Genomic DNA, 20,245 nt, shown 5'->3' with positions numbered 1-20,245 from the left:
TCAGATCTGCTACAGTTATTTCAGTGACATCCACAACAAGTAAAATACGAGAATAAAACAATTGCACAAGGCTTTTTTCTTACCACAAAAATATAACATTTTTACTAACATTTCAAGTGCTGCTGACAACACCACCACTTACCGTGCTATATTATTTTTTGCACTAGAGTTAAACGGGTACTCCGCTGCTCAGCGTTTGGAACAAACTGTTCCGAATGCTGGAGCCGATGCTGGGAGCTTGTGATGTTATAGCCCTGCCCCCTCATGATGCCCTGCCCCACCCCCTCAATGCAAGTTCATGGGAGGGGGCGTGACGGCCGTCAGGCCCCCATCCGTAGACTTGCATTGAGGGGGCGGGTGTGACATCATGAGGGGGCGGGGCTATGACAATGTTTGGTCCCAAATGCAGGTAAAGTGTGAAACTTTGGCAAAGATTGGTCAGGTCCTTTTGGCCAAAAATGGTAAAATGTGAGACTATCAGAAGGAAAGAAGAACACAGAATACCTTGCAAGTAGGGGGAAGAATCACATGACCTCAGGTTAGCCAATTGCCTTGCAAAAAGAAGAAAGGATCACTTGACTCCAAAAAAGCCAATAATACCTTGCAAACAGCTCCTAGCCAATTAAGAGGCAATATGGGTTGGGTTAGAGGCATCAAAAAAGCCTACACATACAGCTTCAGTTGCCATTTTAGGGGGAGCAGATGTCAAAGTTGATAGCGGCATCTAAAACGGGAGAAAACAGTTGCCGGTTAGCTCAGTGGGCTGTTCAGTACCGCCGCGGTGAAATTGCAGCATCCCAAACAGCTGAGAGAGCAGCGAGAGGGTGCTTACCTTCCTTTCCGATCGTCACTCCATTGCTCCAAGCCTGAGATCCAGGCTTGAGCAATCGAGCACAGATAACACTAATCAATGCTATGCTATGGCATAGCATTGTTCAGTGAATGCAAAGTATTGCATGTAATAGTCCCCTATGGGAACTGAAAAAAAGTGTAAAAAAAAACAAAAAGGTAATAAATCACCCCCTTTTCACATTTAAAAAAAAAATGTAAACAAAAATAAAAATAAACTTATGTGGTATTGCCACATGCACAAATGTCCTAACTATTAACATATTAACATATTAACATATAATGTTAGTTAAACCGGCGGAAACGTAAAAAAAATTCCAAAGTACAGAAATGCATATTTTTGGTCACTTCATATAGTAGAAAAAAAATTAATAAAACGAAATCAAAAAGTACCATCAAAATAAAAATGTGAATTCAGGTAGAAGACAGACATGGTACACATCTACAATCTTGCACAACGATCTAATTGCTTCTCAGCATAATATCAAAAACTAAACCGAAAAACTTCCTGGAACCGGAAGATGCGTAGATAACGTGAAACGGTGCTGTTGTTCCTGACAGCCGCTCCTAGACTCCTTGCCCGGAGCAGCTCCCCCTCCCTACACTCGGGTGTCGTTTGATATTTGCTTTTTATGGAACCTGCAAGTTCTCAATAAAGCGAACACGTCTGATTGGCTCGGTGAGTGTGGACAATATTTCTTTCTTTGCACTATTTATACACAAGAGACTGTCTTTCCTGCATTTCCAGCACCGCCTATCAAGCCGCACACCCGAGACTGCAACATTGTGTCAGCTGCATAGTGGTTCTCTAGCAGTGCCCACCCTATTTTTCTCTACAGATATATATTTTCAATTTTGCCCCACAAATATTTTTTTTCAGGTTTCGTCGTAGATTTTGTGCTGAAATGATTAATGGTATTACAAAGTAAAATTGGTGGTGCAAAAAACAAGCTTTTTGATTTTTAGAAGGTGGAGGAGGAAAAAACAAAAGTGCAACAAGAAAAAATGGCCCGAGAGGGAAGGGGTTAAATGCCTTGCCTGGTGATTAAGATTTTATGTACGGAATGTCCTACACAAACAGGGACTCTGTCCGGACCACCTGCTCCTGTTTTGTACAGCAGCGTAGGGCTTCTGCTGCCCCATTTTGGTGGGGACCTATTGGGGGAACCACCTTCCTATTAGGGGCATCCTAGGGGGGAAAAACTACCTACCTACCCATACCTACTGGGGGCTTCTACTTAATGGTGGGGGATTTCTTACCTACTGCGGGCAGCTATCCAATGTTGGGATTACCATCCTACTCGGGTACTGTATCTACCTTATGAAGGGATTACCTACCCACTTAGGAGTTATTATCTATCTACTTGGGGCTTCTACCAAATGGGAGAATAACCTACCTACTATGGGGCTTTGACCTATTTGGGATATTACCTACCTACTGGGGGTTTCTACCTAATGGGGAAGTTACCTACATACCGAGGGCTCTATCTAATGAGGAGGTTATCTGCCTACTGGGGATTCTACCTAATGAGGGGGTTATCTAATTACTTTGGGCTCCTACCCAATTCAGGGAATTATCTACCTACTGGGGGCATCTACCTAATGAAGGAGGTAAATTATCTACATACTGAGGTAAAGGGGGAGAAATTATATACCTACTTGGGGCTTCTACCTAAAGGGGAAATTACCTTCACACTAGGGGCATCTACCTAAAGGGAGAACATTTCCTAAATACTAGGGGCATCTACCTAATGGGGGAAATGATCTTTCTCATCACCTACCTACCTGTTTTGAAGGCCGATTCATGGTTCATGAGTAATCGCTTTTATTGTCTACAAGGCCTTTGTAGAGCTGGAATCACCCATGTATGTTCACTTTATGCAGGATATTGGTCTGTGTACAGTGATTTTTATTCTGTAGCAGTATGGTGGTATTATCCTGTCACTATGTGGTGGTAATGGTAGAGGTCATGGTGTGGCCAAATTATTTGTCCCTTATATTGTGGTGTTATTGCTGATATTGGTCTGTGTATAGTGTTTTTTTTTAATTTCCTACCAATATGATGGTATTATGTAGTCAACTGCAGTAGTAATACAATGTCCTGGTGTAAAGGTATTTTTTGTTTAATTTACATTTTTTTTGGTTTGTATGAAGTGGCTAAAAAGTTGTCTTTTTTTACACCATCGCTTGAAAAGTAGTTGTAAAAAAAATGGAGATATAATCTTATAAAAGAATATAACAATGGACAGAAGCGAGGAGCAAGCTGATATGTCTGATATTTGCATAGATTGTTTTATTTACTGTGTCCAATAAAGGCTAGCAGTAAATAAGCAAAATACACAATCTGATAAATAACAAGTTAACTGTACGGCAAGTCAGATTAGATCATACTAAAAGAAAGACTGCTAAAAAGCTTCAAAAGGAAACATTCCTAGAGTGTAGAAGAACTAAGAGTGAATGTGCTTTCTGAGAATAAAAGGGAAAACTGGCTGCAATATTTTCCTTTAGTCCATCTGCCAAGCATTGTATGGCACCCTGAAGATAACAAGTCTAAAGAGTTCCCACTGTTCTCTCTCCGCAGAGAAGATAAATTATGGACAAGTGAAAACTGACATTTCTAAATGCTGAAAAATACACGTGGAAGGTTTTTCTATCAAACTTCTGCTAAATTGATCTCATATTGATTGATGATTTCCTATTGATCTGACAGACTAAACCGTGAAACGAAATGGAATTTTTCACTACGTTTAGCACCATAGCAACGCAGCCGAGATGTTAATGCTCACTGGTGAAGTCTTTTATTAGTTACCAGATACGTAATAAACTCAAGCAGATAGACCATTTCGGAGCTGTCAATGACTTGTGTGACAGAGCTAATCCAGATACTGAATGTCTGCAAATGTCCTGTCCATCAGGATTTAATGTTACACAATCCGCTCACCAGGAAAGAATTATTTTACTCAATCACTGTATCGGCCTAACATTCCCGTTCTCGCACCTCGCAATGTGATGCATTTATCAAACGACATTGTTTATATATATATATATATATATATATATATATATATATAGTTTTACTTTTATTCAGCGCTGCTAAAAATCTTACATCTGCCTTTTTTTTGGAAGAGAATGTAAAATATCACATATGGTTTGTATTGACACAGACTCTTGTAAAGGCTCATACAAGACTGTGTTGTTGAAGCAAGTTATGGGTCGATAGTGTATATCCACGTGTCTACAATTTAACACTAAGGATTCTATAATAATCATTCCAAACTAAATGCTGGCGTTCTTCCTCAAATGCATCATTATAAAAAGGTTTTAGATACATATTCAGCTTCTAGGAGTGAATACAGGGCCTCATAAAAGGTACCATACAGCAGCATAGAGTTACAAGTTAGTCATGAGGTACAAAAACAGGAAAACTCCCATTAACTTCTACAGAAATAGCATAGAACAGCCCATTAAGCTGTTTTCATATTCCCGGACAAAACGGTCCTTCTCAGCCAAAGCAGACAAAGTCAGAAGGAGTCCATTTAGAAAAAGGTGCAGTTCCAAGCACTACCCACATCTGTTAGCCATTTATGGCTTATCCTGTGGATGTCTCAAAAATGCCAAGATAGGAATACCCCTTGGAAGCAACACTCCAGGCAAAACTATGTAACAGTTTAGTGTCTGAGGGAGAATTACGGGGTATAATTATTGGTAACTTTTTTCGGACCAGCCACAGATCCGGAAGTAAATACTGTACGGGACCCAGGTTGTGGTGTGGTGCCAGTTTACTGCAGCACAGTTCTGAGTGAAAGGAATGGGAGCTGTGAGGCAGCCATACATTGTTTATTGCCGACATCACGGTTGGCCTAAACAGCTGATCAGTGAGAGTGTCAAGCGTTTGCACCCCACTAATCAGCCATTGTTCTGTGGCTAGCTCTTCAAAAGGTTTACCCTGGAAAACCCCCTTAAAGAAGTTCTGTCATGTACTGTCATCTGTTTCATGCTGCCTGAACCACATGTTATCAGAGTAGTCCCCTGTGGCTTCTGCCAGTCCCATGAGTCTTGATTAAGAGATTTCTTTCTATAACCACAGAGGGAGAGACCTAGCAATCAAGAATGGTGGCTCAGGGAGAAGCCACTGAGGACTGCCCCACATGGTTCAGACAGCATGAAATTAATTATTTATTTTTCACACTAATATTTCAGTTTTACATGCAGGTGTATATGGAATATGAAATGTACTACACACAATGGTGTGATTGTTTGGAGGCTTTTTTTTAGCATATTTGTTCTTTGTATGTTTTGTTTTTTTGCACAATTTAGCATGACATTTGGCTATGGCGTTTTTTTTTTCTTCTGATGATTTTCTTACAGGTTTTTCTAAAACTAAAACACTAGGATAAGTAAAAAAAAAAAGCTCAAGTTTTTTTTTTTTTTTACAGTTTGTCATACATTTATTTATGTTAGCCAAAGGCAGAAGTGGATCCTGCTGGGGGAACAAATAAAAGTCCTTCTTTATGTTCCCAATTCCTTTTGGATGTCGTTTTTTTTATTCAGCAGGAAAAAAGAACTTAGGAGCAGTTTTTCTGAGGCATGCAGGGTTTTTGAAAAACTACAACTGACCCAAAAATTCACATCCAAGAAAGAAATTTCCACTGTAGATGTTTCCACTGCGGAATTCCGCCATGTGCTTGGTACAACAGAATGACACTGAAGACAATTTCATCTTTCCATCTGTATCAGCCAGGAAATTCCTCCATGAACATAGCCTAACTGTTTCTTATTAGGGTTTGCTTTTTCTTTTCTGAGTACAATGGGTGTGTAATTATGCACTGTACTTATGCATTGGGACATTCTGTATGGTTGTATAAACAGAGAAACAGATACTGGGAGTGGAAGTGGTGGCAGCTCCCCTGGGCCCTGGTGTTAGGAAGGACCAGAATGCACCCCTAGTTCCCCTAGATTTTGATTTGGTGACAGTATTGGCATGGACACTTGAATTTCTCTGTTCTTTAGATGCTGAGACATAACAGCAAGTTACAATCCTGGATAAATATTTAATCTTCTTTAAAGTTTATTTCATGTGGAGGTTGTTATAAAAACAAATCTTAAATGGAACTACACCCCAACCCGCCTGAAGCATATGTACCAAACATACTCAGATATTTGGTGGCGTAGTTATCTTTAGAAAGATCCTCTCCTACAGGTATTATAGTGCTTTTCAGATCTTTCCCTATACTATAACGAAGTGAGAAACCTACTTGAAAAATATTGTCAGCAGAACACTACATTTATCTCCCCAACAGTCCCTACTTCTCTTAGAATTAGATAATTTCCCTCCACATGAGAGACCATTAATTTGTAAAGTTCTGGTTCTTGCTAAATTGGTCCTTACTTGTCACTGGAAATCCACTAAGGCTATGCTCACACTGCAGAATTTCCATGTGGAACTCCGCTTTGGAATTCTTCATGGAGATTCCACAGCAGCAGAGTCCCATTGAATTAAATAGGATTCTGCTGCGCAGAGCAGAATTTCCACGCCGCAAACATCTGGAGCGGATATTCAAATTTCAATGTCCCAGAAAGAAAAGACATGTCTATCCTTTCTGCGGACAACACACAGAATGCATTGCCATCTAGACAGCGCATTTCCGCGGGGTCCTAGCGCTGGCATGTTATTCCAGCGCTTTGCATTCATGGACAATGTCCCGGGAGCTGTGCAGTTCCTATGGGGATATTCTCCCATCATGCACAGCTCCCGGGACGTGACATCATCATTGAGCAGTTAGACAGAAAACTTCAGAAGCTAATAACTATTGGAAGGATTAAGATTTTTTAATAGAAGTAATTTACAAATCTGTTTAACTTTCCGGAGCCAGTTGATATATATAAAAAAAGGTTTTGCCTGGAATACCCCTTTAATCCCCTTGTGCCATTATTCTACCCTCCCTCTGATCCCCTACCCACCCCTCTGACTACCCACCCCTCCATATTAATCTCCTTGTGTCATTATTCCCCCCTCCCTCTGGTGCCCTTTGGCCATTATTACCCCCCCCCCCCCTTCTTAATCCCCTTTTGCCATTATTTACCCCTCCCCCCATCTTAATCCCCTTGTGCCATTAATCACCCCTGGGCCAATATATGAGATACATACATACATACAATAACACCCTTCCATACTGCGGTGTTACACTTAGTTTAACATGCTTACCAGGCCTGTGTCTATCCCGTTCAGCGGGACTCGGAGGGCCACCTTGAAGGGTGACGTCCTTCTGCGCTGTGCCGGCACCTCTTCACATCATCAGGGACACAGAACCGACTAATTTGCTCCCAGCAACCAATCACAGCTCATCTTACATATCCTAAGGAGAGCTGGAAAAATTAAAGCTTTACTGTGATTGGTCGTTAAAACCAGACAGTTTTAGTTTCAGGTTGCTTGATAAATCTTACCATTGTCTCCTATATTGTTATTACATTTAAAGTCATTTAAAATAAAATAATTTATATTGCACTAGATACATTGCAATAAATGTAACTGATAAATATTATTCTGTTGACAGAAAAACATATGATTCATATGCTTTCTATATTGAAAAAGCCCATTTTATTATGTGCTCACAGGCTGTCACTCCCCATAGACTAAATTGATAAAAACTCTTCCTCAAAAATAATTATGCTTTGGTACAAGATTGCCCTTAGTGGGTATGACGCTGAACCAATAAAGCCAAATAGAAGGTATACATCTGTTTGCAAATCAAGAGCTCCTCCTAGTGGACATTTATAAAATAACTACTATACGGTGAAATCTGAAATCACTGACATGTTACCATGTTGAGAAACGGAATTATTGTGGCTGAGGTTCATTGTGCTATATCAAAGCATTGTTATATATGTTATCTACGTTTAACCTGCAAATCGCAGAAATCAGAGTAAGATCAGAGATTCCAAACCTTGTCTGCATAATATGAATTATGTTTCCGTTTGATCATTTTCACAATGAACAATGGATAAAATTTCAAGAAAATGTTAGAGGAACAAGACCTAGAATACTGCCTCAGATTGCAGCAAAACAGTGGAGTCCATGGTATGTACCAAATCTGAACCTTTTAATGCCTACAGTAGAGATGAGCGAACTTTTGAAAAATTCGATACGGACGATTCACCAAATTTTTTGAAAAAATTTGGTTCGATCTGAATTTATTCGCCGAGAATCTATATTAAAAATGGCTATTTCTGGATTACAGAGAGCCTAAATAGGGGTGTAGAACACTTTGCTTTGTTCTAACACGCATATGGAGTGTACTGGGGTAGTGAAATAATACTGTTATTCAGGATGACATGATTACATCAGATTACAGGCATCGCTTTTAGAGTCACTGCAGCAGAGCGGCACAATGACAGAGCCTGGAGGTGGCATCAGTATGAGGAGACCATATAGTGGCTGAATGACACAGCGTGGAGGTGTTGGCAGCATGAGGAGACCATATAGTGGCTGCTGAATAACAAAGCGTGGAGGTGTTGGCAGCATGAGGAGACCATATAGTGGCTGAATGACACAGCTTGGATGTGGCTGAAGCATGAGGAGACCATATAGTGGCTAAATGACACAGCATGGAGGTGTTGGCAGCATGAGGAGACCATAGAGTTGCTGAATGACACAGCGTGGAGGTGTTGGCAGCATGAGGAGACCATATAGTGGCTGAATGACATAGCCCGGAGCTGACAGCAGCATGAGTAGACACTAGGGCTTCATAATCCCTAAGATTAAAAGATGAATTTTGAAATTTAAATTGAAGATTTATGGTAGCTAGTGCCACCATAAAAAACTTTTAGGCAGAGGCACAGGCCCAGCAGCATCAGTAAACCATATATTGGCTGAATGACACAGCCTGGAGGTGGCTGAAGCATGAGTAGACCATATAGTGGCTGAATGACACAGTCTGGAGTTGGCAGAAGCATGAGGAGACCATTGAAATTTAAGATTTTAAATAGAAATGTAAGATTTTGAAATTGAAATTTTAACTCCCAAGTTTTAGTGTCCCGGGCCCCGGCGTGTGGGTACAAAGGACAAAATATAAAAAGGAGTCACATGTCACATGGCAAAACAATGACAGAGCCTGGAGATGGCATCAGTATAAGGAGACCATGTAATGGCTGAATGACTGCCTGGAGTTTGTGGCAGCATGGGGAGACCATATAGTGTCTGAGTGGCACAGCCTGGAGTTGGCAGCAGCATGAGTAGACACTAGGGCGTCACAATCCCTAATATTAAAAGATGAATTTTGAAATTTAAATTGAAGATTTATGGTAGCTAGTGCTACCATAAAAATGTTTTAGGCCCGGGCCCAGCAGCATCAGTAAACCATATATTGGCTGAATGACACAGCCTGGATTTGGCTGAAGCATGAGGAGACCATATAGTGTCTGGATGGCACAGCCTGGAGTTGGCAGCAGCATGAATAGAGACTAGGGCTTCACAATCCCTAAGATTAAAAAATGGATTTAGAAATTTAAATTGAAAATTTATGGTAGCTAGTGCTACCATAAAAAACTTAGGCAGAGGTCCAGGCCCAGCAGCATCAGTAAACCATATATTGGCTGAATGACACAGCATGGAGTTGGCTGAAGCATGAGGAGACCATATAGTGTTTGAATGGCACAGCCAGGAGTTGGCAACAGCATGAGTAGACACTAAGGATTCACAGTACCTAATATTAAAAGATGAATTTTGAAATTTCAATTGAAGATTTATGGTAGTTAGTGCTACCATAAAATGGGAAGACCATATAGTGTCTGAATGGCACAGTCTGGAGTTAGCAGCAGCATGAGTAGACACTAGGGCTTCACAATCCCTAATATTAAAATTGAATTGACATTTAAATTGAAGATTTATGGTAGCTATTGCTACCATAAAAATGTTTTAGGCCCGGGCCCAGCAGCATCAGTAAACCATATATTGGCTGAATGACACAGCCTGGAGATGGCTGAAGCATGGGGATACCATATAGTGGCTGAATGAGACAGCCTGGAGGTGGCAGCAGCAGCATCAGCAGTCCTGAAAGTGACCCTAATGCAGAGGAATTTCTGAAACTTCTGATACCTTAATTATGTTTTGCAGTATCCATGGCAGCACAATGAGAGAGCCTGGAGGTGGCAGCATCAGCACAAGGACACCATAGAGAAGCGCAATTAGAGAGCCTGGTGGCACTACAGTACACTTACAAAAGAATATGAGTACAACACCAACCGGTGAGTACTTTTGCCTGGACTTTCACAGTATGTAGGCCCTTGACTGCTAAACAGGTACAAAATAGTATACTACTTAGATGTAGGTATGTGCTATCAGGTATGCACTTATGAGGGTAGAAAAATGCGGTACAGTACGCTTAAAAAACGTATTTTAGTAAAACACTAACCGGTGAATACTTTTGCCTGGACTTTCACAGTATGTAGGCCCACGACAGATTAGCAGGTAACAAATAGTACACTTCTTAGATGTACGTATGTAGTATGCACTTATTAGGGCGGAAAAATGCGGTACAGTACGCTTAAAAAAACTTATTTTAGTAAAACACCAGATGCTGATTACTTTTGCCTGGACTTTCACAGTATCTAGGCCTTTGACTGATTAACAGGTACAAAATAGTACACTACTTAGATGTACTTATGTGGTATGCACTTATGAGGGCAGAAAAATGCGATACAATATGCTTAAAAACCGTATTGGAGTTAAACACCAGCCGATGAAAACTTTTGGCTGTCTTTTCACAGTATCTAGGCCTTTGACAGATTAACAGGTACAAATAAGTACACTACATAGATGTAGGTATGTGGTATGCACTTATGAGGGCAGAAAAATGCGCTACTGTATGCTTAAAAAATTATTTGAGTAAAACACCAGCCGGTGATTAAAGTAGTGTACTATTTTGTACCTGGTAAACGTTCAAGGGCCTAGATACTGTGAAAGGACAACCAATAGTACACACCTGCTGCTGTTCCAAACAAATACTGTTTTAAGATTAGTGAAGCGTATTGCACTCCTCTCATATACGCAATAAGTATGTCAGGCCGAGTAGTGCCAGGAAAAGTACAGAGGAGTGGCAGAGAGCTAAATTCATCAGGCGCAGGCAGAAGTCGCAGCAGAGTAGGGGTGTGTGCTAGCCGGAGTCACAGCAAAAGGTCTGAGCTCCGGGTGTCAGCTAGCAGTCGTGTCACGACCAGCAACCCAGCAGCCGTGATTGAACAGTTTACTCGGTCATCCACTTCATCCCAAGTGACATCCAACACCCCCAGTCAACAATCGGTGGGTGGGTTCCTCAGACTTATGCTGCTGCCACATACTGTCATTGTGCTGCTCTATGGTATCCTCATGCTAATGCTACCACCTTTGGGCTTTGTCATTGTGCTGCTCTATGGTCTCCTTATGCTAATGCTACCACTAGAGATGAGCGAATCGAAGTAGACAAACCCCAATTCGTTACGAATTTCATGAAAAATTCGATTCGCAACTAATACGAATATCGCCGCGATTCTATCGCACGAATCGCTTCATTAAACTCCATTTTACAGCGTTCCAGGCTTTTGGGGACCTAAGATGGCGGATCAATATGGGAGGACGGGAAACAGCGGCGGGAATGAAGGTTGGCGGGCTGACCCTGAATCACATGTGAGATGCAGCCTATCAGTGTTCACTGACCCCTGTGATGTCACAGCCCCTATATAATCGGCGGCCATCTTGCCTCTCTTTATTTCATCTATGCACTCAGATGGAGAGGACGGGACTGCGTGTGTGTGAATAGCTCATACCACAGCGTTACACTGCAACTGCTAGTCACATCAGCATTAGGGAAAGGCAGGAGTGCAGAGTGCTGTGCTGTTACACTGAGAAGGATCATTGATAGCTAAACCTCCTATTCACGTTATTGAGTATTGCAGCAGAGAGGGGCAGATAGCTGTCAGCTGCCTCATACAGATCTCCAAGCTGCCTGAACTTTCTGAAGCATCTTATCTCCTCATTGTTCAGCCCAAATGAGTTTATTTTTATTTGCTCCACAAAACTTCTGCTGCTCAGAATTGTGCAATTTAGGGTTTAATCTCTGGATTTTTTTTGTGGTGCTGCACTGTTGGGTCCTGCTGCTGTTCAGAAATACACGATTGTTCAGTGGACTGTAGTGCATTTGCACCATTTTGTACCTGCTAATCTGTAAAGGGGCTGGCTACATACTGTGCAAGTCCAAAAAATACTATTCACTGGCAGTTTTTTTTTTTAAACAGTTTTTTCTGCGTATAATTACGCATATATAACTGTCCTCATCAGTGCATACCGCATAGGTACATGCAAGTATTGTACCATTTAGTACCTGTTAAGCTGTCAAGGTGCTCCATACCGTCAAAGTCCAAACAATAGTATCCACCGGCTGGTGTATTACAAAAATACAGAGTTTTTTCTGCTAATAGTTAGGCATATTACTGCCCTCATCAGTGCATACTGCATTGGTACATCCAAGTATTGTACCATCTATTACCTGTTAATCTGTCAAGGGCCTACAAACTGTTCAAGGACAGCCGTAGGTATCACCTGCTGCCGTTCTAGACAAATACTGTTTAAAGAGTAGTGTAGCGTATTGTAATACCCTCATAAACGCACTAAGTATGTCAGGCAGAGAAGTGCCAGGACGTGCACAGAGGAGTGGCAGAGGCCTAAATACTTCAGGCAGAGTTGGCAGCAGACTTGGGGCAAGTGGCAGCAGGAGTCGCAGCGAGAGGCCTGAGCTCCAGTTATCAGCCAGCGGTCGTGTCTCCACCAGCAACCCATCTGCCGTCGTCGATTGGTTAACACGCTCATCCACATAATCACAAGTGACATCTGACACCCCTAGTCAACAGTCGGTGGGTTCCTCAGACACAACCCTCAGTTGGCATGGCCCGGGAGCAGTCCGTGTCCTCCCATTGCCTTTGTCCTATGCTGTTCCCTCTCCTAAAGAAGTATCTTATGCTGTGGGTTCAGCTCCACTATTTACTGAGGACGATCCAATAGAGGACAGTCAGCAGCTACTGGACAGCCAAGAAGGGTAGGAGACATGCTCCGCTTGCTCCGCTAGGCGGCCAAGTAGTGATGCGGAGAGTGACGTGGGAGGCGGTGTTGCAAATGTTCAGGGTCCTGAAGCAGACACTGTTGGGGAACCTGAGGAGGACATCAGTGACAAGCACACAACTGTTGATGCTGATGATGCCGAGTGCCGGGTGCAGAAGGGGCTTCATCATCATCAGGAGAAGAAAGTTGCAGGTTGCCCTTGAGGCAGCAAGGCGGTAGCACATTTGGCAGTCAGCGTGGTGGCAGTAGTGGAAATTCAGGAGCCAAACGTGCCCGGGGGAGACCACCTGCTTCGCGGCAGCCTACCTTTCCGGGAGGTAGTGGAACAGGGGTTCCTGGAGACGGCGCCAGCAGCAGTCAATTAGTGCGGACTGCAGGTGGGAAAATCAGCTACTCGGCGGTGTGGAAGGCATCAGGAGGAGGTTCATTTTTCATAAGGCATCCGGAGGAGGTTCACGTAGCCACATGTAAGATCTGTCGGCAGAAGGTGAAGCGTTGCCCGGGTCCCAATGTCGGCACCACGGCCCTGCGTCAACACATGCTTCACCACCATAAAGCGGCCTGGGAGAACCGTGGCTCCGATGTAGTGGTCCAGCCTGCTGCATCACCCAGTGGCCATCCGTTCCCTCCTTCATCCAGCCAAGGCTCCACCACCTCAGCTGAAGGGAGCTGGGTGTCAAACCCTCCTTCTGTCGCTCCTGCTTCTCCCGCTTTTAGTCAGCCATTCTGCCAACAATCCATCGGCGAAGCCATGTCCAAGAGACAACAGTATGCGCCCACTCATCCAACGGCGCAGAAGTTGAATGTGCTTCTGTCCAAGTTGCTGGTGTTGCAGTCCCTCCCTTTTCAAGTGGTGCACTCTGCACCTTCAAGAGAATTGATGGCTTGTGCCGAGCCAAGGTTGAGAGTCCCAAGCCGTCATTTCTTTGCGAAGAAGGCAGTACCAGCCCTGCATAAGTTTGTACAAGAGAAGGTGGGCCAGTCCTTGAGCCTGTCGGTGTGTGTTCAAAAGTGCACGGCAGCGCCGACGTGTGGAGCTGTAACTACGGGCAGGGAAAATACTTGTCTTTTACGGCTCACTGGGTAAATGTGGTTCCTGCACAGCCACAACAGCAACTTGGACAGGTCACACCGCTTCCTCCTCCACGCTCTCGCTCCCAGGCAGTTGGTCCTGTTACAGTGTGCGACGCCGCCTCCTCATGCTCCACCGTGTCCTTGGCCTCCACTGCACGTCCAAATCTCGGTGGCCATTAATCGTACCATATATATAGGGCACGGCGGTGTCAAGGTGTTCTTCACATGGTTTGCCTTGGCGAACGGAGTCACACAGGGGAGGAACTGCTAAAGTTCATTCGTAAAGAAATCCGAGTATGGCTTACTCCACGAAATCTGGAAATGGGAACCATGGTGACAGACAACGGGAAGAACATTGTGTCTGCGCTGCGAAAAGGAAGTGTGAAACATGCGCCCTGCATGGCACACGTGTTGAATCTGGTTGTCAAGCACTTCCTCAAGTCTTCACCCCCATTTGCAAAACATCCTGAAAATGGCAAGGAAACTGTGCATGCACTTCAGCCACTCGTACACCGCCAAGCACACCTTCCTTGAGCTGCAGCGTCAGAACGGTATCAAACAACAGTCTTATTTGTGACGTTGCCACACGTTTGAATTCCACCCTACATATGTTGGACAGACGATACGAACAAAGAAAAGCCATCACCGATTTCTTGATGATCCAAGCAGATAGGAGTACTTCCCTGTGTAACTTCAATGTGAACCAGTGGCAGCTCATACTTGACACCTGCCATTTGCTGAGGCCCTTTGAGGAAGCCACATTATTTGTGAGTCGCCTGGATTACGCCATGAACGACGTAATTCCACTCCTACATTTCCTACAACAAATGTTTGAAACCATGGCTGGTCACGGCAATGGAGATGTTGTGCCTACATCTCAAGGCTACATGAGCCCTGTGGGGCCTGAACTGGAGGAGGAGGATGATGAGGGGCAGAGCGGAGCACAGTTTAGGTTGGATGAGATGGTCTGTGTTTCTAGTCTTCGGACAGGAGAGGAGGAGCAGGAGCAGCCAGAGGAGCTGGAGGGTTATGCGGAAATTGAGACAGAGGGCCCAGACAAACCCTGGCAGTATGCAGTGGAGATGGAGGCAGGTAGTCCCTCCGAGTCACTGGCGCAAATGGCACGATGCATGCTCAGTTGCTTGCGTAGTGACCCCTGAATTGTCAAAATTCGTCAGCGGGGTGACTTCTGGATCTCCACCTTATTAGACCCTCGCTACTGTCCAAAAATGGGGGCCTTTTTTTACACCCACTGAGAGGGAGGACAAACTGACCTACTACAGAGACATTCGACGTAGTCAGTTAGCTGATGCCTATCGGCCACATGGTCCATCCACTCGTAGGTCTGACTTGGGGGGCCCTCTGCGCTCACCTTCCACTGCCATGGCTGCTAGGGAAGGGAGGGGTGGGAGGAGTCTACAGTCGCTGATGAGTAGCTTTCTTCACCCGCATAAGTGAAGCAACTCATCAGCAGCAGGTAGACATGGAGCAGGACCTGAACCAGTAGGTGGTGGCATACCTTGACATGCCCATGCCAACAACCATTGAAGATCCGCTGGACTTCTGGGCAGCCAAACTTGATTTATGGCCACAACTAGCAGAGTTTGCCCTGGAAAAGCTGTCCTGCCCTGCCAGTAGTGTACCATCAGAGCGGGTGTTTAGTGCCGCCGGGGCCATAGTCACCCCAAGACGAACTCGTCTGTCCACTAAAAATGTGGAGAGACTGACGTTTGTCAAGATGAATCAGGGATGGATCAACCAGGATTTCCAGCCACCAATGCCAGATGCCTCAGAGTAGATTGACCAAGCTGCTACATCAAAATTTCCTAATTATGGTTGGTTATGAAACCCTCTTGGGTTATCAATTAGGGTTATGGAACCCTCTTTGGTACTGCGATTGCCTGCTCCTGGCTCATCATGTGTCTTTCGGGAACTACTTGCCTCACTGATGCTTCTGGCCTTGGGCCTTTAATTTTGGGATGTTTAGCAGTAGCTAAATATATGCTTAATGCAAATGTCAACATTGATCTTTAAATGTAAGGGGTTATGAAACCCTCTTGGGTACTGCTCCTGACTGCTCCTGACTCATTCTGTGTCTTCCAGGAAATAATTGCCTCCCTGATGCCTTAGGCCTTGGGCCTTCAATTTTTGGAAGTTTAGCAGTAGCTAATACATGCTTAATGCTAATTTCAACAATGATCTTTAAATTCTCGGCGCTCTGCTAGAGCCTTCTCCTACCCCGCCGGGGCCGATCCGAGGACCTCACTAAACCATCCAATCAGTAGTAGAGACATGGGGCGTGTACAAAGGGAAGGGACTTAATGAAGCAGAGCTTATGACTGGCGCTTAGTTGTTATTCTTCTTTCCTGGCAAATAATTGCAATCCTTGATCCCTATCGCAAAGGGGGTTCAGTGGGTTACCCGCACCTGTCGGTGAAAGATAGACACACACTGGTCCGTTCAGTGTAGCGCGCGTGCAGCCCCGGACATCTGAGGGCATAACACACCTGTTATTGCTCGATCTCGCGAGTGATCGTGCAATGTAAGGGGTTATTTATTAAAGCCTCTTGGGTACTGCTGATGGCTACTCCTGACTGCTCCTGTATCTTTCAGGAAGTACTTGACTTCATGATGCTTCTGGGCTTGGGCCTTTAATTTTAGGATTTTTGAAATACATACATACATGCTTAATTAAAATTTCAACATTTATGGTGCAATGTATGGGGTTATTAAACACTCTTGGGTAGTGTTTTTTTCTAATTTTCTGATAATTATCACAGTAATAAACTAGAATTTTCCTGAATAATAACCATTAAACCATTGAACGATTGTTGCGTGTGATTTTTTAAGTAAAATTTTCAAAAAAAAATACGCAGAGGGATGAACTCTGCTTCTTTATTTCATAAAAAATTCTTTTATAGAAGAATGTCTTTTGGTGGTCCTCCATCTTGCATTATAGAGTCTTCTGGACTCTTGGATATGCGCTTGTTCTTAAACAAAGGTACAAAAAACAAAAATGGCCGGTCAGGGCTATGGAGACGTTGCGCCTACATCTTACGGCCACATGAGCCCTGTGGGTGCTTATGAGATTAGGTCCTTTGTACACACACGGCTGGGTCCGGGACACAAATTTTGATTTAAATGTCAAATAAAAAAATCACACATTTCAATGGTCTACTCATGCTGCAGCCAACTCCAGGCTGCGTCATTGTGGTAATATATAGAGAGCACTCGCTGTCCTAAATTTTCGTAAAAATTTTTTGTCAAAAATGTTTGTCTTTTTTATAAGGGATTGTGAAGCTTTGGTGCGTACTCATGCATAAGCCAACTCCAGCCTGTGTCATTCAGGCAATATATGGTTTACTGATGGCGCTGCTGGGCCTGAGTCTGGGAATTTCAAATTTTCTCATAGGTAGCATCCGCTATCCATAGGTCTTCTTCATAAATTTCTACAATTGTTGTGTTTTTTGGGAGGGATTGTGAAGCCCTGGTGTGTACTTGTGAATCAGCCAACTCCAGGCTGTGTCATTCAGCCACTATATGGTGTCCTCATGCTTCAGCCTCATCCAAGCTGTGTCATTCAGCCACTATATGGTGTCCTCACGCTGCCAACATGTCCATGCTGTGTCATTAATCCACTATATGGTCTCCTCATGCTGACAACACCTCCATGCTGTGTAATTCAGCCACTATATGGTGTCCTCATGCTTCAGCTTCATCCAAGCTGTGTCATTCAGCCACTATATGGTGTCCTCACGCTGCCAACATGACCATGCTGTGTCATTAAGCCACTATATGGTCTCCTCATGCTGACAACACCTCCATGCTGTGTCATTCAGCCACTATATGGTGTCCTCATGCTTCAGCTTCATCCAAGCTGTGTCAGTCAGCCACTATATGGCGTCCTCATGTTGCCAACACCTCCACACTGTGCCATTCAGCCACTATATGGTGTCCTCATGCTGCCAACACTCCATTCTGTGTCATTCAGCCACTATATGGTTTCCTCATGCTTCAGCCTCATCAAAGCTGTGTCATTCAGCCACTATATGGTGTCCTCATGCTGCCAACATCTCCACACTGTGCCATTCAGCCACTATATGGTGTCCTCATGCTGCCAACACCTCCATTCTGTGTCATTGAGCCACTATATGGTGTCCTCATGCTTCAGCCTCATCCAAGCTGTGTCATTAAGCCACTATATGGTGTCCTCATGCTGCCAACACCTCAAAGCTGTGCCATTCAGCCACTAAATGGTCTCCTCATGCTGCCAACACCTCCACGCTGTCATTCAGTCACTATATGGTCTCCTGACACTGATGCCACCACCAGGCTCTGTCATTGTGCTGCTGTGCGGCAGTGATTCTAAAAGCAATGCCGGTAATCTGAATGTTATTCTGAATAACAGTATTATTTCACTAACCCAGCACACTCCATATGTGTTTTAGAACACAGCAAAGTGTTCTATACCCCTATAGAGGCTGTATGTAGGCTAGAAATAGCCTTTTTTAACATAGATTTCGGATCGAAACAAACTTTTCCGGAAAATTCGGCGAATCGGCCGAATCAAATTTTTGAAAAGTTCGCTCATCTCTAGCTACCACCTCCAGGCTCTGTCATTGTGCCGCTATATGGTCTCCTCATGCTGATGCTGCCACCTCAAGGCTCTCTCATTCTGCTGCTCGATGGTCTCCTCATGCTAATGCTTCCACCTTGGCTCTCTGTCATTGTGCCACCATATGGTCTCCCCATGCTGATGCTACCACCTTCAGGCTCTGTCATTGTGCCGCCATATGGTCTCCTTATGCTGATGCTGCCACTTCCAGGCTCTCTAATTGTGCTGCTCTATGGTCTCCTCATGCTAATGCTACCACCTCCAGGCTCTCTCATTGTGCTGCCATGGATACTGCAAAACATAATTAAGGTTCTGGTCCCCAGATTGAGAAATTCCTCTGCATTAGGGTCACTTTCAGGACTCCTGATGCTGCTGATGCAACCTCCAGGCTGTCTCATTAAGCACTTTATGGTCTCCTCATGCTTCAGCCACCTCCAGGTTGTGCCATTCAGACATTATATGGTCTCCTCATGATTCAGCCACCTCCAGGCTGTGTCATTCAGCCAATATATGGTTTACTGATGCTGCTGGACCGGGGCCTAAACATTTTTATGGTAGCACAATTTAAATTAAAAAATTCCTCTGTTAATCCTTGGGATTGTGAAACCCTAGTGTCTACACATGCTGCCAACATCTCCAGGCTGTGTCATTTAGCCACTATATGGTCTCCTCATGCTGCCAACACCTCCACGCTGTGTCATTAAGCCACTATATGGTCTCCTCATGCTGACAACACCTCCAGGCTATGTCATTCAGCTACTATATGGTCTCCTTATACTGATGCCACCTCCAGGCTCTGTCATTGTGCCACTCTGTTGCAGTGATTCTAATAGCAATGCCTGTAATCTGCATGTCATAGTGCATAACAGTATTATTTCACTACCCCAGCACACTCCATATGCATGTTAGAACAAAACAAAGTGTTCTACACCCCTATTGAGGCTTTCTGTAGGCCAGAAATAGCCATGTTTAATATAGATTCGCCGCAAATAAGTCACCCCTGTGATGTCACAGACGTATATAATCGGCAGCAATATTGCGGCTCGTCACTTCATTCATTACACTGCAGAGAGATAGAACAGACAGCCTGTGTGTGTGTTACCCAGAATAGCTTATTACAGCAGCATTTCACCTCCTAGTCACATCAGCATTTTGGTGGACAGAGAGCAGTGCTTTTTAACTGAAAAGGATTTTTACTGCAGCCAGTAATCTCCCAGTCACTTTCTACAGCATTGTATAACAGAGAGGGGAAGAGAGCTGTGTGTTGCCTCATACATTTTAACAAGCTGCCTCAACTTTATAAACCTTAGCCGAGGAGGCAGGAATAATTTTTCAGCACAATTCTGTGTCTTTGTTCTACAACAAATCTGCTGGTTATGCTAGTCTGTAGACAGTATAATACCCAGCAGTCCATTCCTAATAGCCTGTGAGAGTGCAATTTTGTGTTTAGTACACAGTGACAGTGTACTGCTGGTACTGTACAAAAATACGTATTATTAAGCATACTGTAGCAAATTTTTCTGCCCTCATAAGTGCATACCACATACCTAATTCTAAGTGATGTACTATTTTGTACCTGTTAATCTGTCAAGGGCCTACATACTGTGAAACGACAGCCA

At 43.8% G+C, this 20,245-nt stretch overlaps 1 long non-coding RNA gene across 1 annotated transcript in view; it reads right to left on the bottom strand.

Moving 5' to 3' along the window:
- The window catches only part of LOC130362616 (uncharacterized), a 91,898-nt gene that overhangs the window by 9,858 nt on the left and 61,795 nt on the right, over window positions 1-20,245 (bottom strand). The window contains exon 2 of the long non-coding RNA XR_008891491.1: window positions 7,055-7,215. This is a non-coding gene — a long non-coding RNA (uncharacterized LOC130362616). The remainder of the gene's footprint in view (window positions 1-7,054; window positions 7,216-20,245) is intronic.

Source organism: Hyla sarda, chromosome 3, assembly GCF_029499605.1.
Source record: "Hyla sarda isolate aHylSar1 chromosome 3, aHylSar1.hap1, whole genome shotgun sequence".
Classification (NCBI taxonomy): Eukaryota; Metazoa; Chordata; class Amphibia; order Anura; family Hylidae; genus Hyla; species Hyla sarda.
The sequence above is the reverse complement of the archived record's forward strand: the minus strand, read 5'-3'. Positions and strand labels throughout refer to the sequence as shown.